The sequence below is a fragment of the Equus caballus genome, chromosome 1 (assembly GCF_041296265.1).
Source record: "Equus caballus isolate H_3958 breed thoroughbred chromosome 1, TB-T2T, whole genome shotgun sequence".
NCBI lineage: Eukaryota > Metazoa > Chordata > Mammalia > Perissodactyla > Equidae > Equus > Equus caballus.
In genome coordinates, this window is record NC_091684.1 from 188,599,664 (window position 1) to 188,622,137 (window position 22,474).

General features: G+C 40.1%; 1 long non-coding RNA gene across 1 annotated transcript in view; it reads right to left on the reverse strand.

Annotated features, from left to right (window-relative positions):
* Window positions 1-4,496: 4,496 nt before the first annotated feature.
* The window catches only part of LOC138925189 (uncharacterized), a 38,167-nt gene continuing 20,189 nt past the window's right edge, over window positions 4,497-22,474 (reverse strand). Inside the window, exons 2-3 of the long non-coding RNA XR_011441072.1 lie at window positions 5,075-5,214; window positions 4,497-4,693 (exon numbers count right to left, since the gene is read on the reverse strand). This is a non-coding gene — a long non-coding RNA (uncharacterized lncRNA). The remainder of the gene's footprint in view (window positions 4,694-5,074; window positions 5,215-22,474) is intronic.

Below are 22,474 nucleotides of genomic sequence, written 5' to 3' on the forward strand. Positions count from 1 at the left end.
CTCTCTTGGTCCCTCTGTTTCTGTCATCACATGCCTTCTCTGTCCGTCCTGCCTCCCTCTTTTCCTTTTAACAAGCCCTGTGATTACACTGGGCCCACCGAGATAATGCAGGATAATCTTCTCTTCTCAAGATCCTTTACTAAATAACATCGTCAAAGTCCCTTTTGCCATGTAAGGTAACATACTCACAGGCTCTTGGGGATTAGGATATGGACATCTTTGGGGTATCGTAGGCATTATTTTGTCTACCCCAGAAAGTATTTTGGATTCACATGAGTGAGAGAAAAACTTGCATTCTGTTAGTCCACTAACTTCAGGGGGTTTGTTTCTTACTAGCTGATATTACTTTAATGAATGGTATATACAAATCCAACAATAATCATCTTCCCCAGCTGGACTGTAGTCAGGACAGCAACCACACTTTACTCCATTTTGTTACTTACAAATTGCCCTACGCATCACATGTAATAATACTACTCATAATATTACACATAATGTGTAATAATACTCTGAAAGTGTTTACTAATGATGATAAGGGCATCATGTTAATGATAGCTAGAAATAGACTAGGAGTAGGTCAAAATTTTACTTTAACAAATGGCTTCAACCTTTACTCATCTTAAAACTTTAATCAAAACTTTTAACACCTAAGGGAAAATTGGCTAATTTATGTCTTACCTTTCTTTGCCTGAATTATTTCTGGTAAAGGTGTTGCCAAGAAATGAAATGGCACAAAAAGAAAAAAGGACATACAAGGATACAGGTGAGACCGACAACTCATGGACAAGGTCTAAGTAATCATATGCTTAAGGTTTTTCTCCCTTTCATGAAATGTAGGACTGTGGAATTATTACTTTGTAGTCAAGTCAAGCTTAACGTTCACAGAGTTTACTTTCTTAAACTTTCTATTGTAGTCATGATTGGATTATCATCAAATGTTGTTTTTATGAGAAGAAAACCAAAAGATGAGGTAGGGTCATGTTTCCGCCAGACGTTCATCACCAGCAAATTCCTCATTACTCTAATGACTGTTCACTGGGAAAAAATTGTAATGTGCTTTCTTGTTTTCCAATTTAGAAAAAGAATCAGACTTTAATGTGAATGCATTTTTAACATTTTTCCGTGCTTTAGGGAAGCTGCTTTTAGGAGGGAAAAGTAATGAATGTTTTTAATCATACTAAAATGGTTTGCCCAGAGTCTGTGGTTTAATTCAACCTTTTAAAGACAACAAAATAGAAAAGACAGAGCACATTTATCAGCGAGGGCTCCTCCCTTCTCAACATGGCTACCTACTATTTAAACATATTTGGAAGATAAAGCTCATTTAGGGCAGTAGGAACAAACAAGCCTGCCTGGTTAATTTCCACAAGCTTTTTTTTCCAGATAGATCTGTACGGATCGTTGCCCCTCTTCTGAGAACGCCTGACTCCATCCCTCCAAGCGTTCCCATCCTCAAGACACGCCTCGCCTGTTCCACAGACACAGTCCCTTCCCCTTCTCCCTAGCTTGTTCTTATGTGCCCTTCAGGTTTTCAATAAACTTTTAATGTCATCGATGAAAATGTCACTGCTGAGAAGATTTACGTCTCATTGTTCTACACGGGCCTTTAACGGCAAAGTCAACAACCTGCTTCCGACAAGCTTGTCCTCATATTGAAACCAAACAGAAATCAAAGAATAATTTCTGTCCCGTTCTTTTTCCTTGATTTGAATCATAGTCTCAGAGATTCCATCTAAACATGTCCCTAAGGATGCACCGATCACCTCACCATCTTCTCATCTCCTCACTGCTTTCGAACGTGCCGCAACCAACTCTCAATGCTACTCTGATAATGCCTTACCCCGCTCAGTCTAGAAGATAGCAGGTGATTTCTTCTAGGGAGAGGGGATTTGAAGGGGAGACGGATTTGAAGACTATAATAGGGAGAGTGATAAAGGTTTTTACACACAATAAGAATTGATGTGTAAATATTGACTGGTTCTTGGGAAGGGGAGAATGGATACAGAAATAAACCATCTGAGAGAAGGGTTTTTCCCCCTGCATACATCTATCACCACCACAAGGGATCTGTACAGCTTAGCAATTGATATCCATAACCTTAATGAACTTCCCAGAAAATGATATATTTCATTATTATCATGTGTTTGACCACTAAACATGCTTCAGAATATATGTAAGCAGTTACATTATACCACACTTCCAAGTTTTAAAAAATCTCACAAACTAGATTCTGGCAAACGAAATGGAAGCCTGATGTAATCAACTGCGTAATTTGTACAAAATCCACCTGCCTCAATCCTAGTAATTTTGAGTAGCCCATTCACCTCTCCGTCACTTCTTTTCATTCTCAGCAGCCTCTGTTTTCTGGCCTATTTCATGAAAAGGAAAGGAACTGTGCAAATGTCCTAGACAGTCGTTGGAGGCACTGGTGGATACAGGCCAATGAGTCCCTCTTGGGCACCATCCAGTTCCGCCTGGCTCACAAGTTTTGGGTCCCCTCTGGGCAGTATTGGCTGTTTTCTCTGCACTCTGCGATCATGTGACAAGGTAGCTGCAATACCTGGCAAAAATTTAAACGTGGCAGCTATGAAGTAGCTCCCTTACAATTTTGAGAAATACTCTTTAGACCCCCTCTTTTTCTCATTGCATCTGTTAACTTCCCCCTCTCAAGAACTACCCCCAAGAATGCACAACAATAGACTTTATTCTAAAGACTTCAGAATTCTTCCCTAAAAGGTGTGATTTAAGGACTAAAAATATTACTATCCAAACTAATTAGAGGGAGTCATGGTCTAATTCAGTTCCATGATGTGAAGCTGTACTGAGTTGGTTTTATTGGAAACACGCAGTCTATTATATTCCAAATTCAATTGCACAATTCCACAGCAAAGAACTGGGTAATCCGTATAGCTCTTCAATTTTCTTGCTAAGATTCAAAGTTTTGCTTATTTCAGGTTACGAAATATGAATTATTTCAGTGAATCAACCTCTAATTTCAAGGAGATTTGAGGAACAACTCTTTAATTAGTCTTTATCATGCCCGCTTAAACCTTGCCAGCCGTCTCTCCCCTGAAAGTAAATTAAAGTGAGAGGAGAAAGAATCTGAATGACCTGCCATAACACAGCTGGCTACTTGACAGATAAGACTTCATAAGACCCATCATTCTGAAGAATGACATAATTTTAGTTCCGAGCGCTAAGCGTGCTCAGAAAAAGTTATAAGGCAGTACAAAGAGAAGTCAGAGCAATAATTTGCATCTCTGTGAATAGACTATCTAAGTAAATATTTACATCTGATAAGTAATGCAAACTCATTATTTATCATCCATTTTTAATAGTTTTCCTGCCTGGAAAAATTTCTTTATCCAGGCAGATATTCAGCTTCTCCATAATTTTTTGTTATTACCAACACAAAGCATATTAACTTTTACCACCACTATGTATTTTTTAATTATTATTATAAGTTTTCAGCCACAAGTCACAAAACAAGCACCTAAAAACCAGGCCTTATCAGTTCCAGAGTGCCAGTTTAAAAAGCAATTTTTATTTTCTTTTAACCATCAGAAAGCCTTAGCAGTAGAAAAAGACACAAAGTAAATAGACTAATATTTCTATTCTGTGACTCATCGAAGAAGCAGCTGCGGTTATGTGCTCCAAGATACCGTGCAAAGTACTTTGCATGGATTATCTGATTTAACTCTCATAAAAACTCTCTAAGGATGTTCTATATTATCTCCATTTGATCAATGAGGAAACAGAGGCACAGAGAGGTAAACTAACTTGCCCAAGCCACACAGCTAGTTAGAAACTGACCTATAGTTTAAGTCCAGATTTGTCAGACAAAGTGCTCAATGACTATGATGTGTTGTGTCTATGTGCAGACACAGGCTCACCTGCAAACTGGCATGTGACCCCCTGCTCACGTGAAGAGGCAGAGGTGGTTAGCTGTCTACGATTTGTGCCTCCACCCATGCATGATGCTGGTGAATGTCCTCTGGGGGACTATGTCTTCAATGCCCCGTCCATCTAGGTGAGGCTGTAATACAGCCAGGTTGTTACCAAGGGAACGTGGGCAGAGCTCATGTACACCACTTTCAGTTCTGGCCCATAAAAACCTCCCAAGAGATCCTCCATGCTCGCCCGCCACCCCATCTCCCGTTTGACGTCAACTAGGGTTGCCAGATAAAATGCAAGACACGCCATTAAACTCGAATCTCAGAAAAATAACAAAGAATATTTTAATGTAAGTATATCCATGCCATATTTGGGACATACTTATCATTATCTGGGCATTGGCATTCGAGTTGCCAGATTTAGCAAATAAAATGCATCAAAAATGTAAATGTCCCAAATATGGCATGGGACATACTTATACTAAGAAGTTATTTGTTATTTCTCTGAAATTCAAATGTAGCTGGCATCTGTTGGTTCCCAAAGTGGCCCCTGTACATGGAGGGCAAGGAGAGACTGAAGAAAGAGGCAGACCACTCCCGATTGGTAGGTGGCAGGTTTAATAAGCAGGGAACTTACATACGAGGCTTGTCTTGGGTGGCTGCAAGATGAGCGGATATCCACATCCACCCACCAGAATCCAAAAGCTTCTGTAGAGGCCTCAAAGGGTTCAGTCACATACACCATCTAGATGTTCTCAACAACACCTTGCTGTCTCAAGACAGCATCTTGAAAACGATTCCTTCAGTGGGAAAGGAGACAGAAGAACATTTCAAGGTCGGGAGAGGAGCTGAGGAGCCTCTGATTGCCATGGTCCAACTTGAGGGTCAACCAGCAGCCACATCCTCTCAATGACCTCCTCCAACAGGGTTCAGTATTTTAATTTGCTAAATCTGACAGCCCAAATGTCAACACCTCCAGTAACCTGAGAAGCAGCCACATGCTGTAGGTGTCAGAGCCACCAGCAACATGGGCCTCATGACTGCATCCTAGGGCACCTTCTCCTTGGAGCTTTACATGAATGAGAAGGAAAGCTCAACTGTGTTAAGACGCTGAGATTTATGAGCAAATACAATGCAAACAATACTACAATGATTTATTGTAAAAAGTGCCAAGAGCTTACCATTCAGGCCTTCCAGGGAGGCAGCACAGAGAGTGGAAATCACTTGGGTTTGCAGTCGCACCAGCATGTCCTGGGTTCAAATTTCTGCTGCATCGCCTCCTAGCTTTGTGGCTTTAATTTTCTAGCTTCAGTTTCTTCAACTAAAAAATGGTAAAGCCAATGCTTTCTTGAGAAAATATCATAAAAATTAAAGAAGATAATAAATGCAAAAACCTTAGAATAATATTTGGCATATAACAGATTACTGATTTTTATTATTAAAAATAAATAGGCTAACTTTACATTTTTAATACTTATTAAGCTGCAAATGATTCATTCTAGGTCTTTTTAATTAAAGTTCATTTTATTGTTTATAATTAGTTGTTAATTCCGTAAGACTTGGTTTTATAACTAGCTAGTTTTACCTCACTGTCTTTGAACTCAATAATTGGCTTTGCTGGTTTTTAAGCTGAGATAATCTTTTCCCTGAGTTTTCTGATTGGACTAGCACTACTAAACGGACTGGTATCTCCTCGTGTTCGCCAACACAAAGCCCAACAGGCACTCTGGACAAAATCTGAAATCTGCCCTTCCTCTTATTGCTGATCAGCGATTGATCAGCTCTCCTGGTAGAATCTGAAAGTCCCTTTCATTTGAAATGGGATAACCATCAAATCACACTATTGCTGTTAAAAGCCAGGCTGCTCACCATCACAAATGCCGAGATGAAGGGATGCTCCCCAGACATTCAGAACCTGGCCGCCCCTAAAGCACAAAATGTTGGCCCTCTTTCTGACTTAGCTTGCTATATAACAGGAAAACTGAAACCTAATTTGAAATCACTTCTTTAAAATAATATTTGTTGCAATGACATTTTAATCAAATTTTTTTAATTTTGAAAGTGATCTAATTAAGCTACACTTTCAGATATAAATTCTTCCCTTAACTCTCTTCTCAAAGAAAATACTAAAACTGGAAGTGAATCCCTGATCCCTTACTGATTTGGAGCTAATCATTTTGTGCCAGTTTCTAACCTTAGTGATAAACCCTAAAGACAACAGTTTACGTGTACGAGCCTCCTGGAGTTGTATGCAAAGCTCTGTGCTTTGTGCTTAAACGCACTTCTCTCAGATCCCAAAAGGTCTTCAGGAGCTCATATAGGTGTTCCATAGGGCTTATGTCATTGAAAGCAATAAAGGCGTGTTTCAGTTTCTACTACTTTAAAAAATCAATAAGTAAAGTATCTAATTAACATTTTCCCCTTTAAAAACAGTATTTTGAGAGCCTCCAAGTACAATTCAAGACAGTGGAGATCCGAAGAGCACACCCATCTTCCAGTTTCCCACACCGCCGTGTGTGGCCAGCTGCCAGAGAGCATGTGGCCACTAAACGGTTGTAGAGCACTTTATTTGTAGTTGTCAACTGCTTAATTTACACCCATAACGGACTATCGGTTAAACTCGAGAAGTTTAAGGAACATCAACATTCACACCCAATTTAAAGAAGAGCATAAAAGTGATAATAATTCTCAGATCTCACCTCCAAATGATCTTTTCCAAAATTCTAAACTGCATTCATCTGATAAAAATTCCTATCTAGCACCTCAAGATGTCTCCAACTTTAAAAAGAAAGTTGCTATTACATTAAATTTGGCTTTTTGATTCATTGGACAAAATGGTTATCCACATCTGTAAGGGATTACGGACAAGTGCTTACAAAATAGCAGGCAGAAAGTATTTTGTATCTCATCGCATGGAAACAAAACACGAAAAAGGTACAAAATAAAGCAACTGCTTTTGATTTAAAGCACAAAATGCAAGAACGCCAAACATCAGATTTTTTTAAAAAAATTTTCTTCTATTTTAGATCCTGCAAACAAGGTGATAGGGCGTTATGTAGGGCCTGGGCCTTGCTTGCTCAGCAAAAGCCCCCAGGCCCATTGCAACCATGCGTTCTTCCGGCTCCCTTCTGGGCAGGCAGCCCAGCTACCGGGATTTGCAACCATCTGGGCCTGGCCAGCCCGGATCCTCCCTTATCCCATGTGAAGAACATTGCGTCTTAAAAGGACAGAGAGCCCCTCCGTGTCAGCTACTATTCCTGGGAATGCTGGTCGTACCAAGGACAGCCCCTTGGCAAGCACGCAGCCTTGTTCCTCTGCCGACTCAAGCAAGTTTCTCTCAGGGGGCAGCAGCGGTGCGCAACTCTATGTCTAGCCGGCCACGCTGGACACTCTCCCTGTACATAAGTCCCAATAAATCTATATGTCTCACCCTCAGTCTCCAGGTCGTTTCTTCGGTCACTCGGCACGATACCCCGCCGTCCTAGCCCAGCTGGGCCTGCGGCCTTACACATTACGCCTGCAGTTTGCTCTTGGAAGGGTCATGGGAAAAAAACTTCTTTGTCCCATTCTGCCACCTCTTCTGAAGGTTTGAAATTCATTCAAAATTTTAAAATTTATCTAAATTTAAATATCTATTTTATCCCAAAATCAGCCACAAAATAATGTCATTTTTAATTTATTTGTTGAAAACCCATCATCTAGCAATTTAAAGTAATCTGTATATTTCTTGCTAAATACATCTAAATCCTTTTAGATCATTACATTCAGAGTGTGTTACACTTAGAGTGCATTAAAAATACTGCAATCTTTAATATTCTTACCTAAAATAAGATTTTTTTAACTTCACATTACTACCTCATCATATAACTTTCAAAAATGGAATGAAATGATGAGATTTTATATTACCGTGAAAGGAGCTGGAACATCAGATAGGTTCACAAATGCCCTAGCTCCGTTGTGTTCCTCATGGATCAACGACAGCAATGGGAGACACGCAGTTTGCAGTGTCTCGGCTCCAGCAGAGACACTTGTCTCTCAGAGCAGAGTATACAAGGGTAATTTGGAGCCAAGAGATCATAGCTTCATGACTGCTATAACTGGAAGCCATAATTTGGAGTTTCCCAATGGACATGATTGTTCAATTTTCTCCAATGAATGAGCTTAGAAGGCAGGTGGTTATATTGGTCCAGGATTGCAAGTTTGATAGGCAGGTGCAGTAGGAAACAGAGGGCAAGTGAGTTGAAAGTCCTGGCGAGAGAGTAATTTAAATTATTCACTGGATAGGGTAGGTCCAAGATAGGTTTTTTTTTTTTTCCAGTGGAGAGAAGCTAGATTTTTTTGAGGGTAGAGAAGTGTTGGTAAGAGAACTTGTGAGTAAGATACTGAAGTGGTGGGCAGGTAAAGATCGTTGTAGAAAGAATGGCAAGGAAACTGTAAATTAGAAAGCTGAAGAGATCGCCCAGAGGGATATTTAAAATACCCAGATTGACAGGAGTTAGTGGTAGAGAGGAATACTGTAATCTAGATGCTGGAGTTCTGACTGATTTGGGGAGATTAACCAGAATGCATCGTTAAGAAGAGATTTTGGAGTTTAAATAGCAAGGCTTTAGGTCCAAGTTCTTCCATGTACTAGCTCATCATGGACAGATTATTCACTTCCTAGGGTTAGGGTTATCTGTAAAATGTCATTAATAAAATTTCATAGGATTTTTGTAAGGATTAATGAAACCTACTTAAAGAAACTTACAATAGTGTTTGAATAGAGAAGCCTGTGTTTCTCTACGCCCTTTAATTTCTGCTTGTACACCTGAGCTCATTTCTTTCTTGTAAGACCTTGACAAATACACCCAGCGGTTATCAACACACACTACTAACATTCTCCTTTCCAGCCTGTCCCCGTGGAGTAACAAGACACAAGTCTGTCTTCTGAGTTAGCATAGGCACCCATCTTACCAAGTTTTACCAAATGGATTAGGTGGAGCTTCATTTTCCAGCCTCCAGTCTCAGTGTTCTCACTGGCCATTGCTCAGCCTTAAGCCAATGTTACGAATTTTAGCTGTTTTCATGGCAGCCCGCTTCTGGGTGTGAAATTCTATTATGACCAGGATATTTAATGCTACTGCTAGCATTAAATGTTTTGAGCATAGCTGAAAGTGTTGGAAGAAAGGACAACCCCGGAACGATGAGACAAGAGGGAGGAAAGGAAGAACAAACCTGAAGGCAAAGCAGGGAAGTGACACAACGGGCAGGGACGAAGAGATGGGGAAGGTAATTAACCAGCCTGAGCTCCTGTTGGAGTCTGGGGACAAATGAACTCCTGGAGTGTTGAAACTGGGTGGGGCTTTAGGTGTCGTTTGGTTTGATGGCTAAGATGTTTCATTGATCAGAATTCTGGTTTCACTCCCTCTCTGGGCCTGTCAATTCTGAACCTTTAAAGTCAGCCTTGCTGCAGGACTTCTGAGCCAAGTTTTGACGCCCAAGCTCTGTTGGCAAGAACAAAATTCACAAAAAAGAGGATGAAACTGACTTCTATCGGACAAAACCTGGGATTGAGTTTTGTCAGAAATAATTTTACTGCTTGAAAGAAAACTGAAAATCTGTTCCAGAATTATGCCTTTCAGCAAATTTCCATAATTCTGCCATCATACATAAAAACTGATTCCTTAAATCTTCAAAAATAAGAAGTATTACTGTCATCACTATCATGTAATCACCATCACACCACCACCTCCACCCATGGTTTTCATGGCCCATCGTCACCATCTCTTTCTCCCCGTGCCTCTCATCATTAGAGATTTTTGAGTGCTTACTGTCTGTAGGACACTGTGCTTGGTGGTGGGCTTGCCTAAGCACACAGGCGCAGTCTGAGGCAGGTCTCTTTATTCCTCTTAGGACATGGTGGCAATGAGAAACGTGGGTACTCTTTTTTTTATCTTAAAGCCTTATGTGCTCATGAAGTGCTGACCACAGATTCCCTCTCCCACCTGCCCCCTGGGGGGTTCTATGGGGTCAGACAACATTCCTTCCCATTGCATTAGTTTCAGGGATCACGGTGTCAATATTAAATTGAACTCTCCCAATACCCCCAAAGCTGTTATCAAAAAGGAAGGAAAGAAAGGAGGAAGAGAGAAATAAGAGGTTGCATTCAAATGAGAAAATTGATTAGTTCACAAATTATGAATAAAAAGGCCCACAATTTACCAGATCCACAAATTCCTCAGAACCTCTGAATATATTACCTCTTTAGAAGAATAAATATTAAATACACACACACACATGTGTGCGACAGCTTATACGGCTCTATTCAAAGAATATTTAAAGCCATTTACATTATTAGTACTAACTTAGCTTTCTTTATACCCAAGCTGAATAAGCAGAATCTGCCTCTTTGTGACTCCTGTCCATTTGTTCAGCTTCCACCCAAGGAGATAGGGCCAGTCTCATTCCTCAACTATTCTGGGTTCGTTATCGTGACTCCCATCAACCTGTTCTCTGATCTGAACACTCCACGTTCCTTCTACTCGTCCTTCACTGAGAAGACTTCAGGTCTTTTGGCTGCTTTTCTCTGAAGTACTTAGTCCATCTTGTCCACGTCAAAAGCAGCATTCCTGACAACAGAGCACCCGTGCAGAGCGGACCGGCACTCTCAACACCGGACCCTGTACTGCCAGGACAGTAGTCCCCTCTTATCCAAAGAGGTACGTCCCAAGACCTTAAGTGCATGCTGAAACCACAGATAGTACCGAACCCTATACATACCATGTTATTTCCTATACATACACACCTACGATAAAGTTTAAATTATAAATTAGGCACAGCAAGAGATTAACAACAATAACTGATAATAAAATAGAACAATTATAACAATATACTGTAATAAAAGTTATGTGACTGTAGTCTCTATCTCCCAAAATATTTCATTGTACTGAACTCACTGATGACGATGATGACATGAGATGATAAAATACCTGTGTAACAGGATAAAGTGAGGTGAATGACGTAGGCATTGTGACCTAGAGTTAGGCTACTGCTGACCTTCTGACCATCCCTCAGAAAGAGGATCATCTGTTTCTGGAGCATGGTTGTCTGCGGGTAACTGAAACAGTGGAAAGCGAAACTATGGATTAGCGAGGACTACTGTATTGCATCCAAGGATGACATTGCTCTTTGTTTCTTTTTGAAATTTTCAGCTGGAGACCCAGTTTTGCATTTGCTATGAAAGAGCTACCACCACATCAACTTTTGTGCCTGTGGCTATTTCTGCCAGTGGCTCTTCCTCAGCAGTTTCCAGCCAGCTCATGTTGTGCCAAGATGCGCTGCGGCGTATTTGGAGTGATGTGTATTTAGATCTTAGAGTTCATAGTTATGCTCTGCAAATAAAGTATTGTTGTGGCTGCTAAAACATTTACACAAGAAATGCTCTCCAGCTGAATGAGTTAGCTTTGCTGAGTATGGTCCTCTCAGGAGCTCATTCTAGAAGGTGTAGGACTAGTCTGTACAGTGCTGTTACATTTCCTGTCTGAGGTCAGAATTGTATTGTTTTGGACTATTACAAGAGTTAGAACATAAAATAGATATATAGCATGATTTTTTTAAAGACAAGAATCAGAAAAATCTTTGTCTATAACTGAATTAAGAGGTGACAACATACAAACCAGCAAGATGACAACATCGGACCAATGTATCACAAGTCATTTTAACTACACAAGCAATAGAACAGCTAATGTTTGCTTACTGCTTTTTATTTGCCAGAGACCATTCTAAATGCATTATATCTATCATCTCATTTAATCCTCACAATAACCCTATGAGATAGGTATCATTATTATCTGCATTTACAGATGAGGCAGTGGAAGCCCAGAGAACTTCAGAATGTGCCTTATGTCCTACAGCCGGTGAGTGACAGAACGAAGATTTGAAACCAAGCTATGTTGAACCCATACCACCTCCTGATTCCCATTAGTTCCAGTCAAAGGCATCTGACTGAAAAGCCCAGTGACAGTAAGCACTGGGAGAGTGTGGAAATGGGCTAAAAGACAGCGGGCAGGAGTGTCAGCTGGGAGAAGCTACCAAGAGAGATGTGGCGCTCTCTATCACCAGCCTTACATTTACCCACAGAAACCGAACAGGTGCGACACGTATGTCCAGCAAGGTCAATTGAGGCGATGTAAATAATAGAAAAAAAATAAAAAAGATCTACTATTCAACCAGGGGGATTGGGTAAATAAATGATGGTACATTATACAGTGAAGTTATTGTACAATCATTAAGAACTAGGATTTAGATGTCTACAGACATAAAAGGTATAGATACAGTTTACTGAATATGCATGTACAAAACAGAATCTAAAATATGATATTGTTTATAAAAAGGTACACATACATTTCATATATATACACATACTCATTTTTAAAAGGTCAGAAAGATATAGACTAAAATGAAATCAAAACCTATCTCTGTATGGTTACATCAATCGTCGTTTTTCCATTATAATCACCTGTATTTTTTCACTTTTCTACATTAAACATGAAAGTTTTAGTCTTTTTTTTTTTATTTTTTTTTTAAGATTTTATTTTTTCCTTTTTCTCCCCAAAGCCCCCCGGTACATAGCTGTATATTCTTCGTTGTGGGCCCTTCTAGTTGTGGCATGTGGGATGTTGCCTCAACGTGGTTTGATGAGCAGTGCCATGTCCGCGCCCAGGATTCGAACCAACAAAACACTGGGCCGCCTGCAGCGGAGCGTGCAAACTTAACCACTCGGCCACGGGGCCAGCCCCTTAATCTTATTTTTAATGACTGATAAGCTGTATACTATCTTTCAAATAAAAGAAGAATCCAAAACAGTCAGGATAATGTGATTTCATCTTTGTAAAACTTTGTATAGTTTATATCAATGTTATATTACATTATAAGAATATAGAATAAATTCACCATTATCGCTGAGTGGTAGGATTAGGGATTTTATTTTTCGTCGTTTTGCTTGTCTGTATTTTTAATTGTATGCTGCTTTTATAATTAAAATGTGTTATTTTAAAAGGATCTATTATTAACAATAAATACTAATGAGTTGTATGAAAAACAGAGTTCAAAAATCACATAACCACAGCACAAAAAAAAGTATTAGTGCTCAAAATGGGTTAAACAAATTTAAATTGTTAATTCTCTCCTAGTGCTCACAGACTTGTCCGCTGTGATGGCCAGGAAAGACTAGAATTAGAACACTAATACAACTGAAAAGACAAGGATTTCAGCAGCAACCCCGAAATGTCCTTAATACAGAACACACCAGGAAAGTCATCCATTTGTTTGTTTCTAGGACTTTTTTTAAGTGACAAATGGGAGGGAGACATTATAGCTTTATTATCATATGAAAGAGATTCATTCAATAATAGCCTTAATATTTGCTAAATGCAACTACCTTGAGATTTCTCCATAACGTAAAAATTAGCTTTTCAGCCAAATATGTAAAAATTGCTTATTGTACATTTGTGTAATAATAATTCCATGTTGTCTGTGCAAGAAAGTTGTCAAAATAAGGAGGCATAACTTGCTAAAATACAGACTCTAATTGAATCCCTGCGTAGCTCTTATGTTCTTTCCAATAGTTCTACATGAAACTGACCAACAGAAGGCAGGAACAAGAAAAAGAAGAGCTAAATGCAAGCTGAACAAAGCTCATACAAGGGGAACAATTTGTTGTCAAAGAACAGGAAAGGATATATGCTATTTAAGGTTAAATAACAAACGAGGAACACTAAAGAATCAATAGTTTTGACAACTTAGGGCAATTACTCTGTAGAAAAAAAGAAAATCAAATGAGATTTAAAAAATTCACAATAATAAGAAATTCAGAGTTACTTGAGTCTCACTTTATTCTAGTAAAATATGTAGCGAATCTGTCTTGCATTGAAAATGCAGAGGTGGAAGACAATTCCAAGAGAAATACCCACCAAAAACCACAGTGGCCTGCTAATTTTCTCTAGGCTAGAACGTGTAATCGATACTCTTTCCAACCATTTGATTAAATGATTAAAGAGTTAAAGATGCCCAGATACTAAAAGCTTCACTTGCCTAAGATTAATGGGCATCCTTGCCAGAAAACAGACCATTTCCAAAAATAATGAGTAAGTGGAACCAACAGAGGCTGGATTGGGTGAAGTTTTGTTGCCTTATAAGCAAAGAAGAGAAATACTTTAAGAAAAGTCTTTGTAATATACGGTTTCAAGGCAGAAGTTATCATTTCCCCCAAAAGAAGCAGTGCCGTGGTACAAATCCAAGGGCACGAGTCACATAGAACACAATGGTGCTTCTGGAACAAAATGGTGACCTGATACTGGGCAACGCAAACAAAAAGCTGACAAAGCAGACCCAATGACACAAAATAAATGCCATAAAAGGGCACACAATTTTAATGTCCTCAACAAGAAAGGATTGGACATTCTACTGACCAAGCTAAATATCTCAATAAAAAGCATTGCTTAAATACACAAGAAGATTCTTTTTGTGTGAAAAAGTGTATTGTATTCTTTGTCATATAATTTTTCAACTGACTCCCTGTTTGCAGACCTAGCCTCAGCATAGGAACACGACTACATCAGGAGGCAATCACAGCGTTGGTCCAGACAGGTTGGTTCTATCCTTCGGCAGTCAGCCACAGGATGAAGGTGAGGAGGGTGGAAGACACCAAGCCCCGCCAAAGTTTCTCTTCAGTATGCCCAACATTAGAGTCGCTCCATGGAATTAAATCATTATACCTCTTAAATGCCCCTGTGAATGCAACTAGGAGACACACAGGCATTTATTAGTTAACATTGCACTCAACTGCAAGTACCAGTTGCCTAACTCACCCGAGAGAGATTTATTTATTTCATGCCACAAGTCTTGGAGGAATCTCTACAGAGCTTGTATGTCACCGACGACCCAGGTCCTTCTGTATTTTTGCTCTGCATTTCTGGGTGTATGACTTTCTTTCTCAAGCTCACAGAACGGCCACTGCAAGTTCTATTTGCTGTTTTTCAACAAAGTAGGCTGGTAACTCCAGAAACCAGACTTTTAAAAGCCCCCTCTCTCATTTTTCCCAGACAAGTGTAAGACAGCTTTTGATGCATATGATTACTGCCTACATTAGTTTCAGTTGCAGACTTAGAATAAACCGTTCCCCTGAGCTGGCAATGACATTGCAAAGAAGAAATTCAGGAGTTCAGTTACCAATGCCTCACCTTTCAAGATTCTTTAATTTGGAAATGGGGAAAGACCTCTAGGTAAGAGCCAAATGTCTCAAAGCCAAGGGTAAAACGCCCATATCACTCACCAATTGGGACGGGCCACCAGGGTGAGCCTGGAACACCAGCCTCCTTTCTATGCCGACTCGTAAGAGCAGGAGCAACCACAAGGAGACGAGCTCTGATGATAGATCAGAAGCTGTGGTGAGCACTTCATGCTTATTGCCTGAAATCTGAGCAACACCTGCGTTCAAGGTACTTCTGTTGGCCCCATTTTAAAGCTGTAGTACCTGCGGATCAGGTTTAAGTAACTTGTCAAAAATCACACAGCCACGAGGTGACAAAGCTAGATTTAAACCTAGATTATGTGAGTCGAGGAGGAGACTGAGACTCAGACATTCGTAGACCCTTTCTCAGGACAGTGGCAATAGGCTAACAGTGTTAGTAAAACACCTGTTGCTCTCCCAGCTGAGAAGACTTTCAGCTGAACTGGAAGAAAGGGCAATAAATTGCAAATTCAACACAGACCCTTAGCTTACAAAAACTGTTTGTCTGAATAGCACCATTTTATAGGCCCAGGGATCCTGAGCCACATGGCTTTCAAAGATTAAAAATATATATTAGTTGCTAAAAGCTTTTGTATCACTATTGTATCTTCCCATAGATTAAATATGAGCCAATATAAATCACCATCATCAACTTCACTTAGATATTGCATTCATTCCACAATTTGTCTTTTGCTACAAGAAAAGTCCTTGTTTGATGACCACACCAAAAGGATGCGCCCCACCCTCCCCCCGGCACCCGCCAATCTGCTTTCAGTTTCACTAAAGAGCTTATGAAATGTATGGTTTGATAAGTTTAACCAGAAATTTTCAATATTTTTACAAGTCTTTATTACTTAAAAAAATCTAAATAAAAGGGACAGAGTTACTAAATCAGGGAGATAGTACGATTTACACTCAGCATTTCCAATGGCATGCCTCCACCTCTTTTTTTCTTTTAGTATTTTTACCCACAAAATAAACCCAGAGTGCTGTCTACTCTGGATGTAAATAACTGCTCTCACCACAGTAGAGAAAGGTGAGAGGGCAACCTGGGTCGCAAAAGCACAGAGACGATTTTCTGTCCTTCCAGGTCTACGCCGGTTGTCTAGAATTTTGTTTGACAGATTCTGACAAAGACACGATGTGGGCTCTTAAGTGATATTCCTGTCCTTTACTTTACAAATGTCAAACCATCCCCCAAAACAGCCGGGAGCTAAATTGTGAACCATAACACTCTTACAGAAAACCATCAGAATAAAAGCTGCTGCTTTCTATGCCTAAGTCTTCCCACAGGGTGTAGGAAATAGCGATTATAATATAAACCTTTCCTTTGCCGCCATCCGCACATACAGGATCATACTGTCGTACCAGATGCAAGTTCATGTGAAGTAAATGAAAAAGAACATGCTGAAAGATGTTCAATCACTCCACAGGGGCTCATGATCTGCAGGCTGGGAACACGACCTGGTGGAAGACACTTGGAAGGATATCAGAGAATACTCACAAATACTTCAATGGTGCTTACTCTGCTGCTGGTGCTGTTCTAAGCTTTATTTATTTATTTGCTTATTTACTTATTTATTTAGAGATAGTGTACTTAATGAGCATATATATATATATATTCACATATTTAATTTTCACAACTATCGTTCAAAAGAACTACTATTGTTATCACCCCCACTTTACAGGGAAGGAAACTCAGATGCAGAGAGGTTAAATGACTTGTCTGAAGTCACACAGCTCCTACAGCCGGGATTTGGCCAGGTCACTTGGCTCCAGGGTCCATGCTCTTAACCCCAAGGCCACACTGATACTCTACCCAAGCAAGGACTCTTAGAAAAGACTGCTATTTACTTCTGAACTACTTACAATGATTACATCTTACAGAGGACAAAAAAGAGACATGCCCATTTTATTTGGTGCCTTGCACTGTATGAAGATTATCATGAGGAATATTTTCATGAAATGCAGTGGATAACAATCTTCCAAAGTAGATGGTGTAGGAAGTTAGCTGAGCTATCAATGGGTCTGAATTTTATGATTAATTTAGACAATGTATGTATGTTTTTTCACCTGTAAACAAAAAACAACGAATAATAAGGGCTGGTCCAGGGGCGTAGTGGCTAAGTTCACTCGCTCCTCTTCAGCAGCCCAGGGTTCACTAGTTCAGATCCCAGGCAAGGACCTGCACACTGCTCATCAAGCCATGCTGTGGCAGTGCCCCACATGCAAAATAGAGGAAGATTGGCACAGATGTTAGATCAGCAACAATCTTCGTCACCAAAAAACCCCCAAAAAACAACGATTAATAAATTTGCTCAGCACTCACTAAAAAAAATGACTTACAGAACCATTCAACTTTAAAGTAAATCTGAATTTTATGCAGAAAAATATTGTGAGATTATGGAAAATATATATACGTTGGTCCCTGCCCCCAGTTTCTGGCACAGAGCTCCTAAAACCGTTGTAATTTCCTAAGTGATAAGAACACCAGGAGCATCTCTTGTTCCAATATTTGGTCTTTGACACGGGACCCCTAAAACCCTTGTGAGTTCCTGAGTGATAAGAGCACTAGGAGCATCTTTTGTTCTGTTGAAATGGCTCTGGGTGGGCTCCTGGATGTCTCCAGGATGGGGGCTGGTCACCAGGAAAGCCAAGCCTTGATTAGAAGCTTGGAATTTTCAGCTCTGCCCCCTGCCACCCCACCCCACGCACTTCTCCAGAGAAGAGAGAAGGGCTGGAAATGGAGTTAATAATTGATCATGCCTATGAGAGGAAGCCTCCATAAAAATCCTAATAGCACGGGTTTCAGGGAGTTTCCAGGGGGGTTAACACGTCCACACTAGGAAGGTGATGCACACCAACTCTACAGGGATAGAAGCTCCTGTGTTCGGGACCCTCCCAGAACTCCCCCTATGTATCTCTTCACCTGGCTGTTCATCTGTCTCCTTTATCACATCCTTTAATAAACTGGTGAACATAAGTAAGTGTTTCTCTGAGTTCTGTGAGCTGCTCTAGCTAATTAATCGAGCTCGAGGAGGAAGTCATGGAACCTCAGATTCATAGCCGATTGGTCAGAAGCACAGGTGACAACCTGGACTTGCGATTGGCATCTGAAGTGGGGAGCAGGTAGATAGTGTCAGAATGGAGTTAAACTGTAGGATATCCAGCTTGTGTCACCCAGTTGCTTGGTGTGGGAAAAACCCCACACATCTGGTGTCAGAAGTGTTTGTGTGGTAGCAATGTGAGAGTAAAGGAGACACACAGGAAAAAAAGACACAGGAGCTGGGGAAGTAAGTCTTTCCCTACTCAGGAGGGAGAGACCTGGTGTTTTTCCCAATACAAGTGTATGTTTGGTTCCCTGAATTTTCCAGATCCTCTAGTTCCACTCTATCCCTCTTTGCTCTAACTTGGCCATAAGATTCTAAACATTCTACCATACATGCATCCTTGCCTCAAGCAGTCTTGAAAGCTTTTGAGTAAATCACAAAGAATGCGCAAATTAACAATTGCAATTTATAAACTACAATACTGTCCGGCCAATAGCAGTTATAGTAGTTTTTTTGTTTTGTTTGTTGCTTAGAAGAATCTAAGAAAAGCCTGGGAAGATCGATGCTATAAAATTGCAGTACTCTAGTACTTGATAAATTCAGTTAAAAACAAAAAATATGCACACTATTTTAAGGATAGACCAGGCACATACTTTTATGTTCCAGGTGTTTGAACATAATGCTAATTTCCCAAGATCACCATCAATCTCCAAAATCCCTCTCCATCCTTTCCCAATACTCTCCTTCGTGTTCTCTATGTTCCAGACCAGCCCTATCCAAAGAATTTTCTGTGATGAAGCAAATGTATTGTATCTGCACTGCACAACACAGTAGCCATTAGCCACCTGTGCCTACTGAGCATTTGGAATACTTCTGGTTCCAATGAGGATCTGAAGTTTGAGTTTTATTTCATATTAATTAATTGAAATTTAAGTAGCCACATGTAGCTAGTGGCTACCGTGTTGGACAGAGTAGCTCTAGACAAAGAGACCTACTCGTCCTTCCCCACCCTTTTACTCATGTATTCCATAAATATTCATTGTTCATCTGCTCTGGGCCCGGCATCATGCCAGGCTCTGGGCAAATAAAGGTAAAAGAGACACTTCTGCCCTTATGAATGCTGAGAGAGACAGCTATTGCTCAATTACACAAATAAGTTCTTGATTCCCAATCATAGTGCTATATCTTATCAGTTCTAGGATGTTCAGTTTTTTCATATACTAACATTTCTAAAATCAGGATGTGTGCCTTATATCAATGGCATTTTACAACCACAGCCAGTCAGGCTGCTCACGGCAAATTGCCATTGCCCGCGCATACAGGAACTCGGTCACTATTGCTAGTGGCACAACCAAAAAGAATGCAACCCTGCAACGTTTCAACCAACAAATTAAATAAAGATCATTTTTAAAAAGGATACGAGTCCTGGTCATCATCAGAAAATATTCAGTTAACACCTTCTGTTAAGATCAGGAAAGCACTTTCTGTTGATACCTCCCAGTAAAGTCAAGAGGACACCGGGACCAAAACTTGCAAATTAGAGGTCAGTGGCTTGGAATAAAGTTCCAAAGACAGGAGTGAAGCGCTCTGTTAAGAATGCTGTGTCACCGACGCACTGGAAGGTACCAGGATAACACTACGTAGAAGAACATGGACGTCATCCATGCTACGTGGAATAGTGATTCAGAAGGCTTAGATCCTAAAATTCTACTGGGAATACCTGACCCACGTTATTTTGTTTATATTTTCCTTTTTACGAATGCACAAGAACAAAATATGACAAAATCCATGTCCACGTAAATCTAAAAGAGCTCTCTCAATAAGCATCAAATAAAAATTATTAAAAGCAAACATCATATCATGGATTAATTGGTAGTAAGGTTTTTTCCCTAATATTACTTAAATTAATGAGTGTTTTTCAATATATGGCATCTTAAAATCAATAGAATTTGGTAAATGCAATACTCATGCTTCCAATCTTTTTTTTTTTGACACTTTTCCCTCTACCTGGAATGCCCTTATGCATCTTCCTGTTCCTGGCAAGATGCCAACTCATCTCCAATCTTCCTGTCTTTTCCATCACAATTAATTTCCCCTCCCGCCACCTTGCATTCTCACAGTAACTTCTCGGGACCTATGCAGAGCACTCAGCATCATTTTCTTGTACTGTAGTTACCTATGCAGGCTCTTAGCTCCCGTACTGGAGTACATGGAGTCCACACTCCTTAAGGGCCAATTGCATGTTTTATTCAAATCTTATATCCCACTTAAGATACTACTTTGCCCATTGGAGTATTTAGCAAATGTAGCAAGGCCCCTTTGGGATATAATGCCACAAAGATCCCCCACAGAGTGATGTAATGTCCTTCAGACTTGGAGTATGGCAGGTGCTGTTTAACAGTAACCTTCTGATTGGGTCAATATATGGCATGGATGAGATCTGTAGAGAACCATTCTGACCAACATATGCAGTGTCTGGGAGCAATGCTGCAAAAATGTCAGGTCTCAGTGCCATGTACACAGATCCCACGGGGTTAAACATAGGTAACTGCACACATTTTGGTGCAGAAGGGATTACCTCTGCTTCTTCCCAAAAGCCAAAAAATAAAAATAAAGGAATAAACACTCATAAACCCAAAATTCTAGGAAGCCACGTAAAGAAAATGACAGTAAACAATGTTAACAAATTTGGGAAACTGATAAGCAGATGGGAAAGAAATTTTCAGGAATGAGAAACAAAGGCTGCCTCATAGGTGAGGTGTGGCCCAGGGCTCACAACAGGAGGTTCTATTGAAATTCCGCATCAAGGCTAGAGTCCCAGGTCCCCTCCTTCCAGCAAACACTGCATAGGCAGAAGACAGGAGAGAGGCTGAGCTGGAGGAGCTCTGAGCTCCAGGCAGAGCTAAAAACCAATGAGTATTTATTTACTCATGAGTACGTACAGTAAACTCATGAGTACTTACAGTAAACATATAACACAATTCTTTCCTCCAGGGTGGTGATCTGAAGCCCTGAAACCACTGTGCGTACTCTGATGAGATTGATCTTCATAGTCATAGATGATGGTTTGACAGTTGGTACCTATACAATCCAAGCAAATCGATTACATTCTCTGTGACCTACTTAGCAACATTATGACCCCCTTATAAAAATATTTACAAATGAAATTTAAGTTTGAAAATTTGTTAAAGTTTTTGAAATTTTTCTAATATGTTTTCTTTTCCTCAGATAGGGTTCAAACAATCGCATTAGATGTTATTATTGTAAAATGGGTAGGCATGGTAATTCAGTACTAAAAATATAGAACATTTTTTACAAGATGGAAGTTGGAACATATGCTACTTTACTTCCATAATTTTTTAAGATTCCCTAACAAGAAAATGGCCCAGACTAGCTGGATTTTATGCTGTTAGTTCCAGGAAGACATCTGTGGTTTTCATCATTATCCATTAATATTAGCTGTTGATAAGCATCACTAAGTGATTTTAAGGTTTTATAAAGCAATTTGGCCCTTGGGGGTTCTCCACAATGCTGCGCATATAGCAAGAGCTGGCAACAGTTCAGGAATGGGATGGTCAAATCGCTGACCCCTTTTCTTTAAGCAAACAGTCAGGGGTACAGAAGAAGGAGAGTAGCAATAAAGGAAAAAGGCAGAAGCCAAGAATCTTTTTTTCCCTCTAAATGACATCAGGTTCACTTAGGGACTGAACTTTTACGTTACAATGCAGGGTTGGAAAACAACAATTTTGAAACAAACGGTATGTCTACGGAGGGCAATTGTAGTTGACCCTCCCAACGGCCTTGCACCTGTTAGGTGTTTTCCCCTCCCCTGGACTCCCAGCGAGCGTTAAAGCCCAGACCACCAATGACTGCCTCGAGAACGCTCCTCCTTCAGCCGGGGTGCTGAGACCCAGCTGAGGCTTCCCTCCCTTTGAGCAGTCACACAGAAACAGCCTCTCTGATCCCTGCCTCCGCCTCCTGGCTCTCAGCCTTGTGACAGACACCTGACCCAGATATGCTTCCCACCCTTCGATGAAAAGTTTCTCTTCTACTAATAATCAGACAGAATAATAAATTTCAGCGGCAAGAATTTAGGTTAGACATAAAAAAGAACTTCTGTCTTATTGCTATGAGATACTGAAATCAACTAACCTTCATAATTACAGTATGCAGTTCCCTTCCAGGCTTTTTACCTATAATACATTTCTCTTTAGTTTCTAATAACACATGCTGCTCTAATTTTGCTTGAATCCCTCTTATAA